This window comes from Prionailurus bengalensis, chromosome E3 (assembly GCF_016509475.1).
Source record: "Prionailurus bengalensis isolate Pbe53 chromosome E3, Fcat_Pben_1.1_paternal_pri, whole genome shotgun sequence".
Lineage (NCBI taxonomy): Eukaryota > Metazoa > Chordata > Mammalia > Carnivora > Felidae > Prionailurus > Prionailurus bengalensis.
Window position 1 is genome coordinate 11,181,266 of NC_057357.1, and position 23,629 is coordinate 11,204,894.

A 23,629-nucleotide genomic window follows, 5' to 3' on the forward strand; every position below is an offset into this window, starting at 1 on the left:
TGGAGGCCTGAGGCACTTGGGGCCTCTTCTCCGCCTCATCTGGAACCACCCAGCAGCAAAGCCCTGAGACAGGCATTTCCCTGACTCTTGGTGAGTACTGATGTCATCCTCCCACGAGGGGTGGCCTGTGCCCTCCTCGTTCCCCCATTCCCAAAGTCCCTCCCACCCCCCCGCATTGGAGAAGCCCATTCAGGAATCACCCAAGGAAAAGCAACTCACCTCATCAGGCGCCCCTGCTGTCCCTTCAGTCTCTACTTTGTCCGAGGGGCAGGAAGTGCGGACACTAAAACATCAAGTCTGGGCCCCGGGGGCCCTGGGTTCCACACAGCGCCGCTCCCTACCTGCCCTGTGAACCTGTGTCAGACCCTCGTCTGTAAAGGGGGCCAGAAACAGACCCTGCTCCCGGGGCATCCTGAGGACGACACGAGTTTACAGGCTCTCAGTTGCTTAGACCCATGCACGGCATACAGTAAGCAATAGAGGGAGCACACAGTAGGCCCTCAGCAGGTGCACATGGAACTGGCACATTGCGTGCAGAGGTCCCTCTCAGTGTGGCTCTGAGGGACCGGTTTCCCAGGCTGCCTGCTGCGGGTCACAAGGCCGGAAGGTGGCAGAGCTCACATCGGAGTTCAAGGTGGCCTCTCTCTGCTCTCTCTACGCCCAGCACTGAAGCCCCGAGGCCTGGCCAACCTTGCACCCAGGAGCTGTGTGGCCTTGGGCCTGTCCCTTAACCTCTCTGTGGCTCGTTTTCCTCCTCTCTAAATACAACGGCCAGACCACATATGAAAATGAAGCGACCCACAATTTGCACCCTGCGGTCCGGGAAGACAAATGATTAACCCCCATAGCGATCGGCCCCAGATGGGCTGGACTCCGTCAGTAACTGCCAGCTTCCTGAATCTTTGCCTCCACTGCCAGCTCAGGACCAGCCAGAAAAAGCCTCACCGACGTTCCCCTCACCAGTCACAGTGGTGACACACATCCCGATTCAAGTTATCCTGCCTGCAGCTTCCCTGTGCTAACAGCCTCCCATCCAGACATCTTCCCTTTTGCCCACTCTGAGGCTCTCCTGCCTCCTGCCCGCCTGGAGTCTTTGCAAAAACACGAGTGATGGGGCGGACTCCTCTACTATATAGCTCTGGAGAAACTCCCTTTGCTCGTTCTCCTCCAAGGGGTCCCTCTTCCTTTATTTCTGCAACCCAAGCACACTTCTTCGCTTGAAATCTACTCAGTAGATAATCAGTACTCAGCAATGCCAGCTTTTTGTTCACTCGGCCAGCCTTGGTTTACCATCTGTCCTCAGGAAATCAGGGAGGCCGCCCGGACAAAGCCCCCAGAACTTGGAAACCCCCAACAGAGAGAAGCACTCCAGTCTCCAGTAGCTGCTGGGCTTCTTACACTAAGGGGCCGTATCAACCCGGAGGGAGGTGCTGTGATTCTCTGGGAGGGAAGGCAAAGAAAGTCCACGTGTTTGCAAGACAGGGTGTGGCCTTCAGAGGGATGGCCTCAGCTGATATCTCCATGGTGATGTCACTCCCAGCCCGAGGCTGCGGAGACAGCATCCAAACAATCATTTTTTTGTGTTTTTAGCAGAAACACAACATCCAAACAATCATCTTAACAGAAGCGGGTTGGGGTTTAAATTTCTTTTGTTAGTTAAGTAACACATGTTGATTGTACAAAAATAACAGAAAAGGGGAGAGAAATATCGCAGAGATCCCTCTCCCCTCCAAAGCCCACCAGGGTTACCAGTTTTTCCCTCTGTAGGTGACAAGGTTGAAAGTCTACCACACCCAGGGTTTTATGATGTGATTAAAAAAAAAAAATTGAAGTATAATTAACTTCACAGGATTATGTCAGTTTCAGGTGTATGTGACATGCATTTTTCCAACTGACCTAAATATAGGACCGTTGTTACAAATTCCTAGTAGAATAAGCAATTCAGAGGCTGTAAAATATTCCATCACGACCGATGTGGTGTTGATCCTCAAGATTCAAACAGTAAAAAGTGCAGCAGAGAGGCAGCAACCTGCTGGGCAGTCCGGCCTCTCTTAGCTCTGCCCTGGCCCCCCTCTTATTCCCAATGTGCTCTTCCTATGAAAGCCCCCCCCCCCCACCTACCCCTCCTCCCCCCACCCCGTCCTGTGGGCTGCCAGTCAGGGCCAGTGTCAGCAAGAAAATGGCCAAATCAGCGCTTTCTGGGGAGACAAAGCCCTGCCTGAGAGGTCAGCTGGGAGGGCTCTCCTCCCCTGGTCCTCACCCCCCACACCAGCCCCACCCCAGGCCTGATGCCCCAGGGCATCTTGCCCAGCTCCACCCTGTACATCTACAGCGTTCACGTGGCTGCAGGAAGCAGCAAACCCCAATCCAAGCTCCCGGGAGAGAGAAAGTATCTTTTCTCATCTAGAACAAGCGTGGCAGCAGTAAGGGCAGAAGGTGGTGCTGGCCCAGGTGAGTTGCCCCTTTGCAACTCCACCCTCGGAGTCCAAGGCTGAGGAAGCTAGTACTCTGTGTGCACTGTTGGTCTGAATAGCACTGGGGGCTGTAACTGAGGGAGGGGCTGGTGGGGGGGGGGTCAGGGGTGGGTGGAAGGCAAGAGGGGGTGAATGAACCCCAACAGGCACAGGGGAGCTCAAATGCATCACAGCAGGACCTTGTGACCTGGATAAATCCCTGCCTCTCTTTATTATTATTATTATTATTATATCCACCTGTGGAAGGAGGGGTGGGACTAAATGGTTTAGTTTTCAACAGGGAACCTTCTTGGTCTATTTCTGGTGGGTTGATGTCCTGGGAACTTCGGCCATTTTCCTGGTTCCAGAAGCTGTATGTGTCAAAGAAGGGAGAAGTGCCCCCAGAACGCAGGTGCCATTTGATCTGGGCCAGAAACCCACTCATTTGGGTAAATCATACTCTTTACTACACCCTGCCCCCCGCCCCCCTGATGCACTCACCCCCATCTTTTCTGAGCTCCCTACCCTAGAACCTGGGTGTACAGACCAGGTGGGGATCCAAGGGGGTCTGTGAATTGCCTGAACCTGTCTGCAAAACTCTGTGTGTATATGTATGTGCATGAATGTGTGTGTGTGTGTGTGTGTGCGCGCGCACACGTGTATGTGCATGCGTGTATTGTACATTTCTGGGAGATCCTCCCCAGGGTTCACAGTTTCGAAGGCCTGCGTGTCCTTAAAAGCTTGGGAAACCTCTGGCCTTGGGGCGCCTGGTGGCTCGGTGGGTTAAGCATCCAACTCTCGATTTCGGCTCAGGTCATGATCTCGTGATTTGCGAGTTCAAGTCCCACACTGGGCTCTGCGCTGACAACACGGAGCCTGCTTGGGAGTCTCTCTCTCTCCCTCTCTCTCTCTGTCTCTCCCCTGCTTGCACATGTGTGCTCTCTCTTTCTCAAAATAAATAAATAGACATTAAAAAAAAACTCTTAAGAGGTTAACTCATTTCTCAAAGATGATGGATACCAGAGCAGTGGAGGGATGGTGGTGGTAACTGAACCAATTCATTCATTCAGGTGTCATTGTCTACCCTCGGCCAGGCACAGGACTGGGTGCCTTAGGGGACATGAAGAAGACTGCCTGGTGCCTGCCTGTCCTCCTTGGAGTCAGTGTCACTGTGTGGACCACAACCTTCCTCCACACACCCACCTTCTCATGCTCAAGGGAAATGGAGGTGAATTTGAGCTGGGCTTTGAAAGGGAAGGATGATTTGTCAAATAGAGAAGGGGACAAGGGCATTACAGATAGAACTAAGGGCAATGGCTCCGAAGTTAGCTTATCAAGGCCGGAGAAGGTGGCACAGAGGCCAGTCACAGTGCAAGCACCTATGGGTGTCGGGAGTCCGATATTTCTTGCTCCTGGGCTGCCACTTAACCTCTGCGCCCCACCCCCCGGGGTGTGTGTGGGGGTGCTGGCAGCTGTGTCAACTCCTCTGATACCCCAGGAGACGGGTCTTACTCCGGGGAGGAGGGTGTAATATTCGTCTGGGTCTTGAGTATCACTTTTTCCAATAACAAGTTGGGAGTGTATCACCAAGACCCCCGTGCCTTCCCCCCCCCCCCCCCGCCCCCCACCTGCCTTGGCCTCAGGACAGCTCAGTAAGACCTGGAGTTCTCAGCTCGGCTCTACCGGCTACATCATCCCCTCCTCATCAGTTCCTGTCCAGTTCAAATGTCACCTCCTCCGTGAAGCCTTCCGGGGAAGCTCCTCCCCATCTCTCCCAGCATCTCGAGTTTGCATCTCTCCCAATGGTCTGAGACAGCCTCGTGAGCCGAGCATCAACACGATTTCGGCGTCGATAGGTGACCATCGCCGAGGCGGGTGTGGGCGCACCCCAGACGCCCCACAACTGACTGCCTCCGGCGGAGGACAAGGTATACGGCAGCGTTTTCCGCCCGCCCGCCCGCTTGCGGCGCGGCGCGGCGGCCGGAGAAACGCGAGGCCACGTGAACGCGCGCCTGACCCCCGCCGCGCCAGGCCCCGCCCTCCCGCGCCCGCCCCAGCGCCGGCCCCTTTTGTTCCCTCCCGGAGCCGGGCCGCTCGCTCCGCTCCCGCTCAGCTCGGCTCGGCTCGGCTCGGCCGCGGGGCGCGCAGGCGGCGGCCGGGGCTGCTCGATCCGCGCCTCCCGCCTTCCCGCCGCCGCCGCCCGGACGCGGCTGCGGCTGCGGCCGCGGAGCGTGGCCCGGGCCCGGAGCGCGAGCGCGGAGCCCCGGCCCCGGGAGGGGCTGCGGCCGGTGGGCAGCGGCGCGCGGGGAGGGGCCGCAGCATCCTCTCCCCCCGCGGCGTCCGGGCCGGGAGCGGAGGAGGCCGGGCGCCGGGCCTCCCGCAGCGCAGCCCGCAGCCGGAGGGGCGCAGGTAGGAGCGGCCGGAGGGCCCCCGGGGGAGGGGGCTCGCCGGGCAACAAAGGAGCGAGGGATGCGGGAGGCGGCGGCGGCCCGGCCTGAGCTGCAGCGGGGCGGCCGCCCGCAGGCATTGTCGGGGCGTGGGAGAGGCCGGAGGGCCGGGGGCCGGCGGGTGGGCGTGAGCGGGAGCTGCTCCCCGTGCACCCCCAACTTCCCTGTCGCCCGCAGGCGAGGAGAGGACGCTGCTGGCGTTGGGGGGGGGGGGCGGGTGCTTCCCGGGCTGCGAGTCCCTTCGGTGAAGGCATCTCCGGCACCGTCGGCGCCCGCATCCGCAGACTGGGGTTCGGCACATCTGTTGTGGGGGCTGCCTGTCCCGGCTCTCAAGGGCAGCGCCGGGAGGCCGGACGCGCCGCAGGGCTCTCTGAGCTCCCAGGCGGTGGGGGAATGCGGGGGGGTGGTGGGGGGCACAGCCCGGTGGGCGCGGCCATACAGCCCCCTTTTCCAGACCCCGGGTCTGGGAGAACACGGAGCCCCCGCCCCGCCGGCTGGGGTCGCCCGGCCGATTCCCTTTGCAAAACTTGGTCGAAGTGCATGGTGGAGGGGGTATGGGGGAGACTGGGGCGGGGCGGCATCCCGCTAGGGGTGCCCCCCCAGGCTGGCGCTGGTAGCTGGTGAGGCAGCAGATTTTCTGCCCTCCCCACAGGGAGGGGCCATCGCCACCGAGATGCTCTGCTGGGCCTCCAGGGCGCGCCCGTTTGGGCCCTTCAGGCGGGGCTTGGGTGGGGCGGGTGCCCACTGGGCACTGCCACGCAGGCCCTGGCCCCACCCTGGGAAGGACGGACAGTGGGGGCACCTTGGTGGGGGGGGGGGAGTCACACACCCAGCAGCGCGTTCCCAACCTTGGATACCCCGCTTCTCCAATATGAGGGGGGAGATGTCCTCACCCCTGTAAGATGCCCAAGGGAGGTTAGTGGGGGTAGCAGTGGCCTAGGGCTGCTGGCAGAGGAGGAGGAGAGTGCAGGGAACACCATGTGGGGCAAGACTCCTCACCAGTTGTAATGTAAACAATGAGCCCTTCATTCATCCAGCTGCTGTCACCTGGCCCAGCACTACCAGGAGCTGGCAGGTACACAGAACAGGGGCCTCGCTGCCCCCAAAGGGCACAGCCCTGCAAGTCTTGGTGGCTTGCTTGATGAGTGCCTTGGTGGGGTAGCTGGAAATACAGAGGAGGGACGCCTGGAGGATGGGGTGGAGCAGGAAGCTTGATGGGGGCACCATGCATAAGTTTGCTGCCAGGATGCCACACAAGAGCTTCAGGCAGGAGAAGTAGTGGGGGTAAGTGCTTGGAGTCCTAAAAGGAGGCCGCCTGGCTGATGGGAAGGAGGAACAGTAAAGGATTTAGGTGATTGGGGCATGGGGTTTGAGGGAAGGGATTGTTCTGTCTCTTCTACTTTTTAAAAAAATTTTTTTAATGTTTATTTTTAAATGTTTTTATTTCTTTTTGAGACAGAGAGCACAAGCAGGGGAGGGGCAGAGAGAGAGGGAGACACAGAATCCGAAGCAGGCTCCAGGCTCTGAGCTGTTGGCAACAGAGCCTGACGGGGTGGGGGGGGGGGGCTCGAACTCACGGACGGTGAGATCATGACCTGAGCGGAAGTCGGACGCTTAATCGAAAGCAGGCTTCAGGTTCTGAGCGGTCAGCACAGAGCCCGATGTGGGGCACGAACTCACGAGCTGTGAGATCATGGCCTGAGCCGACGTCGGCAGCTCAACCGACTGAGCCACCCGGGTGCCCCTGTCCCTTCTACTTTTGCACATGGAGGGGCGGGGGGGGGGTGGTGGTGGAGGGGGTGGCCAGGCACCTTCCTCCAGGGGCTATAAGCCCAGATTGCGCTGGCACCCGCAGTGTCTGGCCCAGGAGAGACGTTGGGGTATGGGCTCAGGTGGAGGGGGGAGGGTTGGAGTGGAGCTTCAAAGGCAGGGACCTTGCAGAGGGAACCTGGGAAGAGCCTCGGCTCACATGAGCTTTTGCACCAGCAAGCTTCTAGGTGCACCCGGCAGGCTGGGAAGGTGCTCTCTGGAGTTCTGCACCCGGAGCTCAAACTCCCAAGGAGGGCGACCCACCCACAGAGATACCAACCCCCCTGCAGTATCTGCTGCCTGGTTTGGCGGTTAAGCGTTTGGATGCTGGCACCTGACAGCCTGGGTTCAGATTCCAGCTCTGTTCCTTCCTAGCTGTGTGACCTCTGACAAGTCACTGCACCCCTCTGCCTCAGTTTCCCTGTCTATAAAGTGAGGGTGCTTATGGTATCCACCTTTTAGGGTTGTTGTGAGAACCAAAGGGATGGATGTGTGTGAAGTACGTGCGCTGTGACAGGGCGGGTGACCAGTGTTCATCGCTGCTCTACCCACATAGCTCCCGTCCACACACACGTGGCTCGTCCCGTCCCCCAGCTTGTGTCCGTGCTGGGGCAGCCGTGCCTGCCTGTTGGCCGCTCACCGCGGCCTCCTCCCAGAGCTGCCCCCTCCATTCTGGTCCTTGACGTGGGGGACAGTTCCCTCCTGGTGTCCTCTCCCTGGGCCCGCCACCCTGAAGGTTGACCCTGCCCTCCTGATGCCCTTTCCCCGCACCTCTGCTTCCTGTGCTCAGAGGAGGGGCCAGCGGCCTTCCTGACCCTGCTGGTTCCCTGCCGGCCTCATCTAAGCAGTGGTGACAAAATACCATGGACCAGGTGGCTTATACCCAGCAGAAGTCGATTTCTCACGGTTCTGGAGTCTGGAAGTCCAAGATCAGGGTGCCAGCATGTTCCAGGGGAGGCCCTCTTCCGGGTTGCACACTTCCTGTATTCACACGGCAGAAGGGGCTGCAGAACAGTCCGGGGTCCCTTTTAATGAGGACACTGATCCTGTCCTGGAGGGCCCCTCCCTCCTGACCCTGTCACCTCCCAAGGCCCCTGGCCTCCTGACAAACATCACGTTGGGGCTTAGGTTTCAACATATGAATGTGGAGGTTGGGGGGGGGGGGTAGTCACAAACGTTCAGACCGTACCACCTGCCTGATGGCTCTTGGGAGGGATGGGGAACCCCAGCTTTCGTGTAGGTTTTTAAGAAAACAACACATACCGAGGGCTTACTCTGTGCCAGGAACCGTCAGCGAACTCTCTAAATGCGTGTTTCCGTTTGTGGACATCTTCACGACGCTGCCTGCGTTTTGCAGATGAGGACGTCGGGGCACAGAGAGGTTTTCCCTGTTGGCCTTTCGTGCGTCAAGCACCTACCGGGTGCCTGGGGGACATGCTACCATGTGCGTTTCACTAAAGCCTGGTTTGGGCCGTGCCTACCTCAGACACCACCCCGGTTGCCCAAGTGCAAAGTCCAAGCACTTTCTGGCTCCCGGCCCCCCCCCCCCCCCCAGCTGGCTGTGCCTCGGCTTCCCGGCCGACTCTCCCCCCCACCCTCCCACGCTGGCCTTACCCAGACGTGTCTCAGCCTTAATGAGCTGGGAGCGGTGGGCGTGGCTTGGTGAGCAGGGAGGGCCCTGACCCACGTCTTTGGGATTATTTTCTTAGAGGGGAACAGGAAGCTTCTCCAATTAGGTTAAGTGAAAGGAGAGTTCGGAGGGAAAGGAAACTTCTGCAGCAAACAGTTGCAGGCCGCCCGGCTCCCCCAGGACCTGGGATGCTGGCAGACAGCCCCTCCTCTGGTTTTCCTCTTTTCTGGACTGCGGTTTCATTTTCTCTGCCTCTCATCTTCTCTCCTGGTAGGCTGTGTCTCTCTGGGTTGCTGATGTGACTGCCCTGAATGGGGGCTTTAGCTTGAGGCCACAGGACCTCCTGTGGGCACTCCCCTCAGTCTTGGGGTGCTGGAGAGACCAACCCGGCACCGGCACCGGCTTGGGCGCCCAGCTGGTGGGCGGCAGGCCATGTGATCTCTGGGGCTGGGGGTGGGGGCGGGGAAACGGTGCCGGGCACCAACTACAGTGTCAGCCGCTGGAGGATGCCCACGTGGTGTGTGCTGGGGGAGGACGGGTGAGCGGGGCATTGCTAGCCTGGAAAACTGGATCTGATGGGAGAGGCGGACCCAGAGCCAGTTAACTGCGGTCTCCACCTCTAGGCAGCGGCATTTCTTGGGAGTAGCTGGAGTGGCCCAGCCTGGCTGGCGTGGGGACCGAGGGTGCCCTCCCCACCCCCAGCCCTGGCTCAGGAGCAGATGAGGCTCCTCCCTTCAGGACCTGGAGACCTGGGCCACCCCACTGCCCACCCTGTCCCACCACCCCCTTCCAGGGCTACCAGGGTCGGTGCACAGAAACAGGAATACAAAACTCAGGATCTCAGAGGAAATGCTTGAAAACGACAATGAAGTGTGTCCCTTCTGAATAGAAAGCTGATGGGACGCCTGGGTGGCTCCGTTGGTTAAGTGGCCAACTTCAGCTCAGGTCCCGATCTCACGGTCCGTGGGTTCAAGCCCCTCGTCAGGCTCTGTGCTGACAGCTCGGAGCCTGGAGTTTGCTTCGGATTCTGTGTCTCCCTCTCTGTCTTTCTCTGCCCCTCCTCTACTTGTGCTCTGTCTCTCTCTCTTTCAAAATAATAAATAAACATTAAAAAATAAATAAATAGAAAGCAGAGCATGTCAGGTGGTTTTTATCAACAAGGTGTAAATTCGGGCCCTGGTCCACCTAATGCTTCTGTCTTCCCTGGGCAGCTCTTGGTACATCTCTGGAATCTGCCTTTGACTCTGCCCAGGAAAACACCTGCTCTGCACACATCCCTTTTCACCCTCGTGGCCTCTTTGCCACGAAGGGGTGGACTTTCAGGCTCACAAGGAGTCCCTGTTTTTCCAGCCTGGAGTTCTCAGCCTAAAGCCCACCACTCGTGTGGTCCCTAAGTCACTTGTGGTCCCACAAGTGTGTCACCCTAAGTCACGTGTGAAGCTGGACGCTGCCACGAGGGAGGGGGCAGCATTTGGTGCCCGGGGATGTTTTGCCGCCTTGTGTCCTCATTCTGCTCAGGCTGTTCCCTTTTCTACTGTGGACTGTTCCTTGCATAAATTCGTTGGTTCTCCGACACAGCTCACACTTCAGTTTCTGTGCTAGGGGTTGTGCCCAGTACCGGAAGCTCAGGGCGGAGGAGGGGAGACATCCGAGAGGGTCTTGTGTGTTCTTTGTGTGACTCCAGAGAGGGCTGGAGATGATTCGCAAAGGTAAACGCCCCATAACGAGATGAAAATGACCGGGGTAAAGAGCAAAGCCGGGGTGGCAAAAATCAAACGAAGCTGGAGGAGCTGCCGTACCTTCTGTGGCAGGTAACTTGCCTCTGAGCTTTCTAGTAGCCTGATCTGAGGGCGAGGCAGGTGTTTTGAGTGGTTGTATTGTCACCTCGCTCCTGTGAGCCCTGCTGTATATACCACTAAAGCCTAAGGGTCGGGCTGCCAGCCATTGTGGTCCTGGTATGGCCCTTGGTCCAGAAGGTAGAGGGTGAGAGTGGCTGCCTTCTGATCTTCCTTTCTTTAAATTTTTTTTTAAAGTTTATTTATTTGTCTTGAAAGAGACAGCGTGAGCAGGGGAGGGACAGAGAGAGAGGGAGAGAGAGAGAGAGAGAAAATCCCAAGCAGGCTCCATACCATCAGCGCACAGCCCAATGTGGGGCTCAAACTCATGAAACCCCGAGATCATGACTTGAGACGAAACCAAGAGTCGGACACTTAACCGACTGAGCCACCTAGGCGCCCCTGTATCTTTAAATTTTTAAAAAATAGTTGTTTATTTTTGGGAGAAATTGAGAGAGAGAACAAGCAAGTGTGAGTGGAGGAGGGGCAAAGAAAGATGGAGATCCAGAATCCGAAGCAGGCTCCAGGCTCTGAGCTGTCAGCACAGAGCCCGACTTGGGGCTTGAACTCACAAACCATGAGATTATGACCTGAGCCAAAGTTGGATGCTTAACCGACTGAGCTACCCAGGTGACTCTGCCTTCTGATCTTTCTAAGCCTCCTCCTGGAGGGTCTCTGTGGACCGCTGAGAGCCAGGGTTCGTGCTCACAGCCAGCCTGTTCACTGGGGTCTGCCTGGCCCCAGGGGTGCGTGAGAGCTGATGAGCTAGGAGCCACACTGGCTCCTGCCCAAGAATCCCCATCTCCTGAGGAGGCGTGGGGGACATGATACAGGGAGTGCACCCAGTCGGCCCCAGGAGTTGGCTGAAGGATAGAAGAAGGGTGAAGGCGTCTGGCAGAATGAGCGACGGGGGGAGGGGTCTTAGGGAGCAATGAGAAACTCAAGGAAGCTGGAACGAAGGGTGCTGGTGGACAGGGTTCCCAGGAAATGAGGCCAGAGGCAGGCAAGGCCTAGGCTAGTGGGCAGAGAGACTGCAGACCATGGCCTTGGCACCCAGGGCTGGGGGGTGTCCTCCTGGCCTCGTCCTTGAAACCTCTTGCCCTGTCCCCCCAAACCTGGGTGCCAGGAGGAGAGTTGGTCTTGATTCTGAGAAAGTCAAGAAAGGAAGTCAAGAAGGGTGGTTAAGAACTCAGGCTGTGTGGCCAGAGGGCCCGAGTTTGAATTCCACGTCTACTATTGGATCAGTTGTGTCACCCTAAGCAAACGAATGACCACTCCAGGCCTCAGTTTCCCACTAGTAAAGTGGATGGAATTCATAACAGGGCTGTTGCAGAGGTTAAATGAGGTAGTATTTATAAAGCACTTGGGCCGGCGTGTGGAGCAGAACAGATATTGTGGGTCTGTGTCTCCTTAGGCTGGAACAGCTCAGCAGAAGAGGGGGGGCCCATCCCACCTGGACCCCCCACACCAGGTGCACCCACACAGGCTCTGAGTCCAGCACAGTGAAGAATCAAGCTCTGTGACAGAGAGTGATGTGGACATGGGGTCACCCTTCCAGCCCTGAGTAGGGGGGCGGTGCTCAACATAGTTGGGGTTAGTGTTGTTATGGACAGTAATAGCTGTGTGAGTTTGGGAGAGCCTCGCGGGGCAGCTGTGCCACCTGGAGCAGATACCTGCTCTGAGAACAGGTCTTGGTCTCTGCTTGATCTCCTCCAGTGATGGGGGGCTCACTGCCTGCCTCTTTGTTCATTGGACCCAAATGTGGTTAGCATCCACTCTGTGCCCGATGCTAATTGTTGGGAACCTCCTGCCCTTCCCAGAGCTCGCTCCAAGCCGGCCAGTGAGTGCGGCTGTGGTGTGTGAACAAGCTGCCATGGATGTGGAGAGGAAGAGGGTGGTGGCGGAGGGAGGGCGTTTCCACGCGTTGGTGTTTCCTTCATTCATTCGCGAGCTCGTTAGGCGTTTTGAGCTGCTGCATGTGCTGGGCGCTGTCCTAGGTACCGAGAGCCCAGCAATGGATACGATCTGCAAAGACTCTGCCCTCTTAAAGCTGCCGTCAGCGAGATATGAGGGAGTTTGCCAGCGGATGAGAGGACCAGCGTTAGGCAGAATCTGGAACAGTGTTTGCAAAGGCCTGGGGATGTGGTAGGACGTGTATGGGTGGGCGTCTGTGGCATTCAGGCAGCTTTTGGTGGCTGGGGGTGGTGGCTGCCTTTCTGGAAGCACTAAAACACCATGAGGGCTTCTTAGTGACTGACCTCACCCCTGGGGCCACCAGGTTCTGCCCCTCCTCCGCCCATCCTGTCCCATCACCCACCCACAGCCCTGGGTTGCCTTTTGTCCTTCAGAGGTTTAGATGGTGCCCCTGGCCCCCTGGCTGGTTCATGCGTTCTCCAGGCTGCCTCATGGGCCCTGGATCGCATTCTGTTCCCACAGGCCCAGACCTCAGGGGGGCTCAGCCTCCTCCCTGCAGGGCAAGGCTCGAGAGAGGATGCTGGGGTGCTGACTTGGCATGCCTTGTTCAGGGAGGAAGGTTGGTGTTCGGGAAGGCTGCGCACTGAGCACGGCACCGCTGTGGGTCAGGCCCCGGGTGCTTGACGTCCATGGGGCTTGGGCCTGCCCGCAGGGAGCTCGCAGAACCGCGGGGAGCCAGATGCCCCGTGGGTCCCCATGGTTAGGCACCACCGCCCGGGGCTGTCTGATAGGCGGGAAGGACCCAGAGGGGCTGGGACCACCCCTGCTTCCTCCACTTCCGCTGCCACCCACCCCCAGCCCAGGTAATTAAAAAGAATTTTAGGGGCGCCTGGGTGGCTCAGTCGGTTAAGTGTCCGACTTCGGCTCAGGTCACGATCTCACGGTCCGGTCCGTGAGTTCAAGCCCCGCGTCGGGCTCTGTGCTGACTGCTCAGAGCCTGGAGCCTGCTTCCGATTCTGTGTCTCCCTCTCTCTCTGACCCTCCCCCGTTCATGTTCCGTCTCTCTCTGTCTCAAAATAAATAAACGTTAAAAAAAATTAAAAAAAGAAGAAAAAGAATTTTAAAGCCTTTTTATTGAAATACAGTATCCACGCAGAAAAGTGTGCATGACATAAGCATACTTGTTGAAGTTTCCAAACTGAAATCCTTGTATAATGAGAGCCTGCTGGCTCCCCAGAACCTCTCCTGTTATCCTTCCGGTTAGTACCCCTGACCCAAGGGGGACCCCTTCCCTGATTTTTTTTTTTATGCTTATGTATTTATTTTTGAGAGAGAGTGCTAGTGGGGGAGGGGCAGAGAGAGAGGGAGAGAGAGAATCCCAAGCAGGCCCCACACTCTCAGCAGCAGAGCCCGATGTGGGGCTCGAACCCACGATCGAGTGAGATGATGACCTGAGCGGAAATCAAGAACCATATACTTAACTGACTGAGCCACCCAGGAGCCCCCCCCCTGGTTTTTGATATCATCAGTAATGATTGTCCACTGACTTCATTTTTATTTATTTGTTTGTTGATATTTATGTACGTATTTAAAGTTTCTTTATTTTGGGGTGCCCAGGTGGCTCAGTCAGTTAAGCATCTGACTTTGGCTCAGGTGATGATCTCACAGTTGGTGGGTTCGAGCCCCGCATCAGGCTCTGTGCCGACAGCTCGGGGCCTGGAGCCTGCTTCGGATTCTGTGTCTCCCTCTCTCTCTCTGCCCCTCCCCCACTCACACTCTGCCTCTCCCTCTCTCAAAAATAAATAAACATTAAAAAAATTAAAAAAAAAATAACACACAGGTGTATAATCACAGAGCTCAAACACGTGGTTGCATAGAGTTGTAGTTCATTCATTTGCATTGCTGTATTTTCTTCCATTGCAGGAAGAGAGCCCGCCTTAGTTACTCCTTCTCACGGAGCTGGATATTTGGGTTACTTTCAGTTTAGGAGCATTAGGAACAGTCTGTCTTTGGGGCACTTATGTCCGCATTCCTTTTGGGGGCGTGCCTAGGAGTGGAGTCTCTGGGTCGCGATCAGGGTTAGTAGGTGAGATCAAACTGGTTTCCAAATCGCTTACCAGTTGACTCTCATCTCGGCAGTGGGTGAGCGGTCTGGGCATTCTGCAGCCTCAGCCACCCCTCGTGTGTCTGCTTCACTTTCTGCGTTCTGGTGAATATGGCGTTAGCCAGACGAGCAACAAAGGAGAACGTCTTTCCATCTGTTTGCTGGTCTTTTAAATACCCTCTTTTCATGTAGCGCTCTTTGAGGTGTCTTGCTGATCTTTCCAACTTGATTTGTTGGACTTCTCTCTGTATTCTGAATATGAATCATTCTTGGAATGTAGGGCTTGCAAATGTTTTCCCCTTCTGTGGCTCGTTCCTCACACAATACTGTCTCTCTGTCTCTCAGTGGTATCATTTGATGTACAGAAACTCTTAATCTTTTTTTTTTTTAATTTTTTTTTCAACGTTTATTTATTTTTGGGACAGAGAGAGACAGAGCATGAACGGGGGAGGGGCAGAGAGAGAGGGAGACACAGAATCGGAAACAGGCTCCAGGCTCTGAGCCATCAGCCCAGAGCCCGACGCGGGGCTTGAACTCCCGGACCGCGAGATCATGACCTGGCTGAAGTCGGACGCTTAACCGACTGCGCCACCCAGGCGCCCCAATTTTTAACAAATTTCTAAAGCTGAGCATGTTTATTGACCAGAGTCATCAGCCCAGAGCCCGACGCGGGGCTTGAACTCCCGGACCGCGAGATCGTGACCTGGCTGAAGTCGGACGCTTAACCGACTGCGCCACCCGGGCGCCCCCTTTTTTTTTTAATTAAAAAAAAATATGTATTTAAGGGTGCCCAGGTGGCTCAGTCAGTTAAGCCTCCGACTTGGGCTCAGGTCATGATCTCGCGGTTTGTGAGTTCGAGCCCCGCATCAGGCTCTGGGCTGACAGCTCAGAGCCTAGAGTCTGCTTCGGATTCTGTGTCTCCATCTTTCGCTGCCCCTCCCCTGGTCACGCTCTCTCAAAAATAAACAAAAAACATTAAAAAAATTTGTTTTATTTTGAGACAGAGAGAGCAAGCAGGGGAGGGGCAGAGAGAGGGAGAGAGAGAATCTCAAGCAGGCTCTGTGCTGTCAGCGCAGAGCCCGACGTGGGGCTTGATCCCACAGACCATGAGCTCATGACCTGAGCCGAAATCAAGAGTCAGACACTTAACTGAGCCACCAGGTGCCCCCAAAAGCTCTTAATCTGGTCCAATTTATCCGTCCTTTCCCTGCCTTCTGGTATTTTCTGTGTCCTGTTAAGAAATCTTTGCATATTTCAGTCTTTATTCATGTCTCTTAAATACTGTATTGTTTTGCCTTTCACGGTTAGACCTGCTGTCCCTCTGGGATTGGTTTTCGTGTATGACGTGAAATAAACATACTGGTCTCCCTTTGCTGCCCTGACAAATGACCACAAACACAGTGGCCTTCAAACAGCACAGATGTATTATTTTAGACTTATGGAGGCTAGAAGTCTGAAATGGATCTCTCCCGGCTAAAATCAGGATGTCAGTAGGGCCGTGTTCCTTCTAGAGGCTCGGGGAAGAATCTGTTTCTTGCCCTTCTCCAGCTCCTAGAGGCTGCCCGCATTCTTTGCCTGGTGGCCCCTTCCTCCATCTTCAAAGCTACCAATGTCACCCTGAGTTGTGGGCACGCTGCCATCCCTGTGATTCTGTCCCTTCTGCCTCCCTCTTGCACTTGGAAGGACGCGTGTGATCACATTGGGCCCGCCTGGATAATCCAGAATAATCTTCCCATCTGGAGGTCGGCTGACTAGCGTCCTTAAATTCCATCTACAACCTCAGTTTCCCTTTGCCATGTGTAAGCTAACATCGTTAACACATTCCAGGGATGGGGACATGAAAATCGTTGGCGGAGGGTGGGGGGGACATTGTTCTATCAACCACGGGTGGGTCATGATTTGTTTTTCCCCATGTGGTTATGGGGACCCAGAACCACTTGTTGTAAAGATCGTCCTTGGCTCAGGGGTATTTTTTAAGTTGCTTGTGCAGATTCTAACCCTAGGGAGGAGGCCCGGCCGGCTGGGTTAGGGAGGAGACCCCGGGTGTTGGGGTGTTTCCTGGCCTACGTGTGTTGGATGTAGTTACAGCAAAAAGAGACTAGGTCAGGACACTGTCCTGGGAGACAGGACGCAGGAGCGCTTTCCTGCCTGTTCTGCCTAGATCGCTAGGTGACCTCAGCAGGCCCCTTCCCTCCCTCAGCCTCTGACCGCTTCTGGTCTCAGGGACCCCTCTGCCCAGCACACGTTTTCGGTCACTTGGACGCTTGAATCTCACCGTCCTGTTCACTTGCTCTGTGACCATCAGCCTGGGCCTCAGTTTCCCATTCTGTGAAATGGGAATAAAGGTGGGTCAGAGGGCAACTTGAGTCATGTTGTTCCCAAGCCCTTCTCCTTGGGCCTGGCCGGGACCTCATCCAGCGGAACCAGGCTGGGTCAGTGGCAGGAGGGCCCCAGCTGTCCAGTCGCTGGGGCTGTGAGTGGCCCACAGTCAGGAGCGGGTTCTCGGGGCCATGGTTGTCCCCTGGTTCTGAACGTGCCAACTGTGTGTGTGTGTGTGTGTGTGTGTGTGTGTGTGTGTGTGTAAGTGTGTGTATAAGGCCAGGAAGTATATTGACATTGGTGTCCCTTCCCCTCCCCAGACCCGACACAGCCCTGGTCCCCTCTGCTCTGCCGAGGACAGCATCTGAACCACCTCCAAGCTTGAGGGACGATGGCCGCGCTCCAGTGTGTGCAGCTCAGGTGAGACTGACAGGCCGGTCACTCCCAGGGCTCCGTAGTCACCCCGGGCCACGGGCAGGACAGGGAAGATGCCAGCTTACAAACTGGGATCTACAGCCCTGAGCTCAGAGGCCGAGAGGTGCGAGGATGGTGAGCACAGGAGCCCCGTCTTCTGGACGGACTTGACCCTGCTCGTCTCGCAGCCTCAGGCGCCGGAGAAGCTGGGGTCATCTGGGGCCCCGGGCTGTCCCCTGCTCCGCCCCACGGGTGCCCCGCCCTCCGCGTCCATGCCGTCTTCCCAGCTTCGGCCTGCGCCTCCCGAAGCCCCGTTGGCTGGTGGAGCCTGGGTCCGGCTCCAGCTCTGCTGTGAGGCTCGGGCGGGTCCCTTCCCCGGGCCGGTTCTGGATGGCTGCCAGGCTCCTCGTACTCCCAGGGTGACCCCGCACCCCAAGCAAGGCCCATCACCACCCTCTCCTGCACTGGTCAGCGGCCATATGCGTGCCGGGCTTGCACCGCCTGGACTGGCTCCAGCGTCCTCTGGGGCCTCGCTGACCGGGTGGGAGCGGAGGGTGGGTGTGGAGGCACAGGCACAGGCCGACGGGTGCCACGTCCCCGGCCATCCCGGGCCCGCCCGAGGGGCGGCTGGCAGGGGCTCCGGACTTTGGCTTTCACCTCTAGCTGGCAGGACTCACAGGGAGGGGGCCTGTCTCAGCCCCACCCTGCTCTGGGCTCCCTCCCACGAGGGGATTCTAGCCTCACCGCCGGTCAAATGCAGGCAGAGTGAGCCCCCCTTCCAAGCAGGATGGGACAAGCAGCAAGTGCCAGCTGGGAGTAGGCCTGTGCGGACGGTGGTCACGCCTGTCTGCTAGGTTCAGGGGTTGGGGAGGCACTGGGTTTCCAGTGCAGGCGTTGAGTGCTGGGGTCCCTGCTGGGGTGGGGTTTGGTGAGCCTTGGCCTGGTAGTTGGCCCCCCTGGGGGTCACTGTCTGGTTCCTCAGGGCAGGTGTATACGGCGAGGGGAGGGACTCTTCTGTCTTGAAAAAAATTTTTTTTAATTAAAAAAAATGGCTATGAAATATTTTAGGCACTCAAAAAACAAAAAAAAGAAAAACGGGGCACCTGGGTGGCTCAGTCGGCTGAGCGTCCGACTTCGGCTCAGGTCATGATCTCACGGTCCGTGGGTTCGAGCCCCGCGTCGGGCTCTGTGCTGACAGCTTGGAGCCTGGAGCCTGCTTCGGAGTCTGTGTCTCCCTGTGTCTCTTGCTCCTCCCCTGCTCATGCTTGGTCTCTCCCTCTCAAAAATAAACATAAAAGAGAAAAGGACCTGACAGAATATGATGAACGCCCATGTACAGTCTGCAGGACTCAAGAAACAAATCTTATAAATAGAAATAAAGCCCCCAGTTACCCCCGCCCCAGCCCTGTCTCCACCCCACACACTGGCTGCTGCATGGAGCCCGGTGATGTACGCCCGGCAGGTGCCTCCCGGGCCACGCCTCGCCGCCCCTGTTTGGGCTCCGCGCCCACCGGCCCCTGCTCTCCGCTCGCCAACTCTTGGTATCACCTGGCTTTTTGGCTTTTTGCCCATCTGATTGGGTGGGAAATGGGATCTCCTCGTGGCTCGGATTTGCATTTCCCTGCTGACTGGGAGGCCCGGCGGCTGTCCGGTCGGTCGCGTCCTCTCCTCGAAGGCTTCCTCGTCTTACCTGTCGGCTGTTCTTACCTGTCTGTCTGGGGTGCCCTCACGTCATCCTCCGTCACGTCACGTACTGGTGGGTGCTCCCAGCTTGTGATGTTCCCTGGCCTTGGCCGTCCCCGGCGACTCTCCCAAGGGTCCCATCACTCTGCCCCTTGCTGCCCCTCCCCAGGGTCCCTCGGAGACCTCACGCCAGCCCCCGCCTCCTCCCAGGTCCCACCCAGTGGGACCCTGGGTGCTCCCTCTGCACCCACACTGTTTGCCACCAAATGCTGCTTGGCACCTCTCCCCTCTCTGTCCCCTCCAGCCCCCGCCTCTGCACGGTTCAGGCTGCATTGTCGTGTCCCTTATGTATCCCAGCAGCCCCCGGGACAGTGGCCTCCCCTCCCTCGCTCCCCCCAGTGTCCTCATCCCCTCCCGAGCGGTCTTGCCAGTGTGCACATCTGATGTGTCGCACCCCTTGTTTGACATCCTCCGCGGACCTTCATCCATTGAGGCTGATGCCTGTGTGTGGCTGGGAGACCCCGCTGTCCCTCCCAGTCTCTGGATTAACGCCCCTGCCACACGCACACGCACACACTTTGGCCAGTAAATCTTCAGCTGTTTGGCTGACCTGCAGAGCACGGCCTGCTCCTTGAGGTTCCCCTGCCTGGCCCCTGGTGTGCTGGGCTCCCTATTACAGAGCTTTCCCTTTCCGCCCCCAGGGTGTTGCTGCTGCAGCCTAAGCCTTAGGGCTTGTGGTGAGTGGTCAGGGGCCACACGAAGTTCATCTGTGGGTGCCACATTGCCTGGCACTCAGATCACAGGGTCAGGAGAGGAGGGGGGAGTGTGGGCACCCTGGCTGCTGACAGCTGAGGCAGGAGGAGGGGGAGGAGGGGGAATCACCCAGGAGATGCACCGCTGTCATTGGGGGTGGCAGGCCTGGACCTGAAGGCTGGGCTTCGGCCAGCAGCCCAGTCTTGCCAGAGTGCCTCCCTCCAGCCAGAGGCCCCGGGTGTGAGCGGCGGCCGGGTCTCCGGAGCCGGATTCCTGGTGCCGGCCTCTTGCATGCCCGCCCCGGGCATGGGCTTTCCACTGCCCTATTTGGCACCTTCCCCTGTTCCGTCGGGGCCGCACCCTGGGCCTCCGATTGGCGGAAAGTTCTTGGGCCTCGTCCCCACTCAGACTGCGGCCCGCCCACCCCCTTGCAGCTGAAATGGAAACCCTGAAATGCAGCCCGGGTTTGTCTTCGGTAAATGGCGACTGAGGGCGGCACAAAGGGGGCCTGTTGGTCTGAATGCCGCCCGCCCTCCTCCGCCCCTCCCGCGCCCGCCTTGTCTGGGCCCTGAGTCCCTGGGGGAGGCGACGTGTGCACCCCGGGCCTCCCAAGATCTCAATAGAGAGCGGTTGTAGTGGCAGCTGCCCTTTCCCGGCGGCTCCCGTGTGCCAGGCACTGGGCGACACCTGTAGGGCGTGTTTGGACTCGCTCATCTGTGCCCCCCACGGGGCAGCGGTACCTTCACCCCGTCTTACGGGTGATGCAGGAGCCTCACGCCGGGCCAAGGACCCACAGCCACGCGTGGTGGGTTGGGGTTTGGACCCACATCGCCTTAAGCCTGTTCCCTCCTGTCTCCCAGGCCTGCCCCGCCCCCCACAGTGTGGCCAGAAGCCAATTTATCACCAGGTCCCAGCTTTTCCCAAGAAAGCCCTTCCTTCCTCTATCCCGTGAGGAGGGCTGAGTCACAAAGGGGTGATTGGCCCCAGGCTCCTCCCCTTCTTCCTGTTCACCATGTGTTCTCTCCTCCCCTCTTCCCTTCGGGCCCCCCCCCCCCCCACCGGCTCTGGAGACCCTGGGGGGTGGGGGTGGCTGCCGGCCTGTCCTCCCTGGCCGTCCCCGCATCACCACCCAGCACTGGTGGCGGGACCAAGCGAATGCAGCCGGCTCCTCTGGTTTCCTTTGTCGGCGAGGCAGCGAGGCCACGGGTCTCACAAATGCTAGCCCGGGCCCAGGGAGGCAGAGGCGGGCCAGCCCCGGGTCTGGTTCCAGCACAGCCGCTGAGCAGCAGGTGACTTTGGGTGAGTCCCTGAACTCTTCTGAGCTTCCGGCGCTCCTCCCGTGAGACGGCTCCTGGCTCATCAGGGCTTGGGAGGACTAACGAGGCCACATTCCTGCGAGGCCTGGCAGGTACATTTCTGCATCCTGGAGGCTGCTGGGATCGTCAGGGTCCGGGAGGGAGGAGGGCAACTGTGGGAGCCTCCGGAAGCCTCCCCTGGGAGGAGCGTGCTGGGGATTTGTGGCCTCGGGGGCCTTTATCCTCTGGGCAATGGCAGGTGTGCATTCACACGAGGTTTCTGGATCATGAGCTCTGTGCCAGGCCGGGTGCTGGGACTGGGTCCTCAGAGAAGTTGTGGCCCCACCTGGGGTTGCCCATGGGCTCCCAGGAGGCAAGATGAAGATAAACGAGAACAGTATGATCTCTCCTTGGCTTAGTGTGCAGTCCTGAGGTCTCTGTGAGCCAAAGGTTCTGGGAGACTTCCTGGAGGAGGCAACGTTGGGCTAGGTACAGGGGAAGGGAGGCAGGTGGGAGAAAAGTCAGAGTGGGGTCTGGGAGGTGGGAAAGTGTCAGGTCGGCGGTGAGGGAATGCAGGGTCATCAGTGGCAGGTGCTGGGGACACCGTCTTAATGCCTGGGCCTTGCCTCAAAGGGCGTGCTGGCCAGCGGGCAAGTCAGACGGGCCACGTAAAAAGCCACAGCATCAGACTGTCAGCTGGGCTGCTCACCACAAGCCACTCAGTCCTACGTGCTGAGGAGGTGAGGGGGGCCTCCTAGGTCTGTCATCCCCGTGGGCCAGTGTCATTCATTCTTTCAGCAGTGGTCTGTTGAACACCTGTATTCACCGGACACCCTTGTCAGGACTAAGGGTACCATAGTAGACAAAACAGACCCTAGTCCCTTTCCTTGATCAGTGGCAAAAAACAAAGGAGGCTGGAGATGGGGAGGACTCGGTAGGGGTTGTAATTTCAGAAGGGGACATTGGAGCAGATGCTCGAAGGACTTGAGCAACGAATATGGATATTTGAGGCAGAGGGAATCGCGTGTGCAAAGGTCCTGAGGCTGCAGTGTGCTTAGTGTGATCCAGGAGGGGCCAGAGGCCAGCGGGGCCAGCGTGAAGTGAGCGAGGGAGGACCGTAGTGCTGGAGGGAAGAGATGAGGAGGGCTTTAAAGACCCGCACGCTAACGTCTATGGGGAGCCTTCGAGGATTTTATTTTGTTATATGATTTTTAAAAGTTAAGATTTAACTTCCCATAAAAACCATTTTAAATGTATGGTTTGATGACAGATTTGCTACTTAGTACAAATATAAGTTGTACGGCCATTATAATCCATTTTTAGAACCCTTCTACCTTCTGGAAAGTTCTCTCCTGCCTGTGTGCAGTCCATCCCTGTTCCCACCGCCAGGCAGCCACAGATCTGCTTCTGTGTTTATGGTTTTGAAATTCCCTATAAATAAGAATCAACACGTACTGTTCTGTGTCTGATTTCTTGCAGTTAGTGTAACATTGATGAGGGTGGTCAATATTGTTTCCTATGTCATGGTCCTTATTATTGGTGAGTAGGGTTCTCTCGTATAGATTCGCTGTTTTTCACTCACCAGTTGATGGATGTTTGGGTGTTTCCCTTTCTTGGCTATTATGAATAAAGTTGCTATGAACATTGTTCCTTTTACAAATTTTTGTATGAATATGTGTTTGTATTCTCTTGGGCAGTTGGGTCATGTGGTAGGTATACAGTTAACTTTCTTTTTTTAAGTTTATTTAATTTTTAAGTAATCTCTGTACCCAGCGTGGGGCTTGAACTCACAATCCCCAGATCAAGAGTCTCATGCTTTACCGACTGAGCCAGACGGGCACTCTGGGTGTTGAAATCTTGTGTTCATTTTCCATGAGGTTGTTTGCCTTCTGATGAGTGAGTGGTGAGAGTTCTTTATGTGTTCTGAATATAAGTTTTTTGTTTTTGTTTTTTAAATATGAGTTGGGGGCGTCTGGGTGTCAGTCAGTTGAGCGTCTAACTTCAGCTCAGGTCATGATCTCAAGGTTTGTGAGTTTGATCCCCGCATCGGGCTTTCTGCTGTCAGCACAGACCCTGCTTCAGATCCTTTGTCCCCCTCTCTCTCTGCCCCTCCCCTGTTCGACTTCCTTCTCTCTCTCTCTCTCTCTCTCTCAAAATGGATAAATAAACGTAAAAAAAAAAAAAAAGGAAACAAATATAAGTTTCTTATTAGATGTATAACTTGTAACATTTCTCTCCGGGAGAGTTTTAGGCAGAGAAGGGGCCCAGAAGGCATGCAGAGGGGCCTCCTTCCATCTCGTCCTAATCCCAGCAGGAGGGTCCTCGGTCACACACGTGGGGCCCTGCATCAGGATTTCCTGGGTCAGAGGCCCCCCTGCTAAACTGCTGGAACAGGCCAGTTCGGCACCCGCAGGGTGGGATATTCGCCGTCCCCAGAGAGCATGCTCATCCGCCCCCGCTGGCTCAGCGAGTCGCTAGGGCTCGGGCTCGGGGGTGTCGACACAGCCTAACCCAGCCGGAGAGGGATGTCTGCAGTTCCCCGGGGAGCGCGCTTCCTAGAGGGCCGGGTTCTGGGGAGCCAGGGAGTAGCCTCATACTCTAGCTGGTTGAGTGACTCCTGGGCCCCAGAATTCTGGGGGTGTCAGAGTCATCCATCAGGGGATTGGCATGTTTGGTTTGGCCGGCTCCAGGACCAGACTAAGGCCGGCAGCCGTGTCTCCTGTTGGCTCACCTGGGCGCGTAGGTGGGTGTCCCCACTGTGTGCCTTGGGGGGGAGCATGCTTGTGTCTGCTGTTAGGGCTGTCCAGCCCCGCATGAGGAGCGGCTCCTTCCCACGACTGTCGCTTGTTCAGCCTGCTGACCTGAGAGCCGTTCTGAGGGCACCGTGCAGACCCCACCCCGAGCACTGTGGGTTGGCTTCTGTATTCGTCAGAACTTTTTTTTGGTTGCAAGCGACCGTGTCCCTCAAGTAGG

At 57.2% G+C, this 23,629-nt stretch overlaps 1 protein-coding gene across 3 annotated transcripts in view; it reads left to right on the forward strand.

Annotated features, from left to right (window-relative positions):
* Positions 1–4,614: 4,614 nt before the first annotated feature.
* The window catches only part of CLIP2 (CAP-Gly domain containing linker protein 2), a 74,501-nt gene continuing 55,486 nt past the window's right edge, over positions 4,615–23,629 (forward strand). For 2 of the 3 annotated variants that reach the window (XM_043561349.1, XM_043561351.1), the window contains exons 1-2: positions 4,615–4,862; positions 16,832–16,931. The gene's annotated coding sequence lies outside the window, so the exon portion shown is untranslated. The remainder of the gene's footprint in view (positions 4,863–16,831; positions 16,932–23,629) is intronic. The other variant, XM_043561350.1, reaches the window with a different exon arrangement.